Here is a 1,136-nt window from a genome sequence, read left to right as displayed (position 1 = left end):
ACATATATATCATTAGATTTAGTAAATTTTGTGATATTAAATTAACAGAATTTAACTTGGCGCCACAATTGTTGATATCAAATCTTTTATACAGATGATACATATATCATTAGATTTAATAAAAATATTAACAGAATTTAACTTGGCGCCACAATTGTTGATATCAAATCTTTTATACAGATGATACATATATCATTATATTTAGTAAATTTTGTGATATAATGATTTTCATGTAATAATTTTTGAAGGTTATTGTAATACACGAATAAATGTTTTATTATATCTTTTTCATTTTTTTTCAATGGTAAATTGAAAAGCTATGATTATTGTGATCTTTACTTGAATATCATATATTTATTCTTTGTGATTTTATTTAGATTAATATTTATCTGATATATATTATTAATTATGTTGTTTGGTAAATTTAAAAAATTGATATGTGCATCAACCTATCTATGATAAATAAAGAGACAATTGTGTAAATTTTAAAACTATTCCTAGAGATATGTTTGATTGGACTTAGAAGAATGACAATGAATACTACCATAACTACAATGTATGAAACAATTGTATAAAAACTTATGTTGATGTAACAAAGAATCAATTTAATTTTTGATGTACTTACTTTGATGATTTCGATATATTTAAATTTAAAAAATAAGAAAAAATTCAACATATATTTGCAAAGCAATAAAATGAATAAGTAGGCTAAAAAACAAGTAAAATAGGTTATATGCTTAAGAAAAAACAAATTTATTTCAACATGAACATTAAGTTTAATGGCCATTAAACATAATGTTTATGTTTTAAAATAAATTTATTCTGTTTTTAAACATACAACCCCTATTTTGCTCGTTTTTAGTATGTTTATTTTCTTTAACATATAAAAAGGTCTATAAATTTAATTAAATTATTTACGTTATTAAAATCTGTTAATAAGATATCAACTCTTTCCAGATAATCAGTGTCAATCATATCTGTAAAAATTATAAAAGTAATTGCGCTAATATTGAAAAGAATATATTTTAACAAAAATTAAAACATTTATTAAAAATGATTATTTAAAGCTTCAACTGGCTTAATTAAAAAAATATCTCTTCGCGGTAAAAGGATTAAAAAACGAGCAAAAAGTATTG

Source organism: Mycetomoellerius zeteki, unplaced genomic scaffold, assembly GCF_001594055.1.
Source record: "Mycetomoellerius zeteki isolate Tzet28-1 unplaced genomic scaffold, Tzet1.0 scaffold112, whole genome shotgun sequence".
NCBI classification, from domain to species: domain Eukaryota; kingdom Metazoa; phylum Arthropoda; class Insecta; order Hymenoptera; family Formicidae; genus Mycetomoellerius; species Mycetomoellerius zeteki.
This window is presented reverse-complemented; position numbering follows the sequence as displayed.